A 321-nucleotide genomic window follows, 5' to 3' on the forward strand; every position below is an offset into this window, starting at 1 on the left:
ATTTCGCGGCTGTCGCAACAGTTCGCGTTGCCACGGCAACGCGTCTGGCGTCGTTAAAAGTGACGTTCGCCTGCGCGCAATTTTCAGCGGACGTTACAAACTCTAACTGTAACTTCGTTACAAGTAACGAGTTACTTCCCATCCCTAAATATATGTTCCACAACGTCTATGTGAAGGATGAGCTTCGCTGTATGTTCCATCAGTAACGTCATAAATCGTACAATGATATGTAGGAATATTTAAAGTTACGTATTCATCAAACTTCGAATCACACACATTGATATGTTCACATATCTACTATGTCTTATGCTTGGTACACCA

The sequence above is a fragment of the Trachymyrmex cornetzi genome, unplaced genomic scaffold (assembly GCF_001594075.2).
Source record: "Trachymyrmex cornetzi isolate Tcor2-1 unplaced genomic scaffold, Tcor1.1 scaffold1286, whole genome shotgun sequence".
Classification (NCBI taxonomy): Eukaryota; Metazoa; Arthropoda; class Insecta; order Hymenoptera; family Formicidae; genus Trachymyrmex; species Trachymyrmex cornetzi.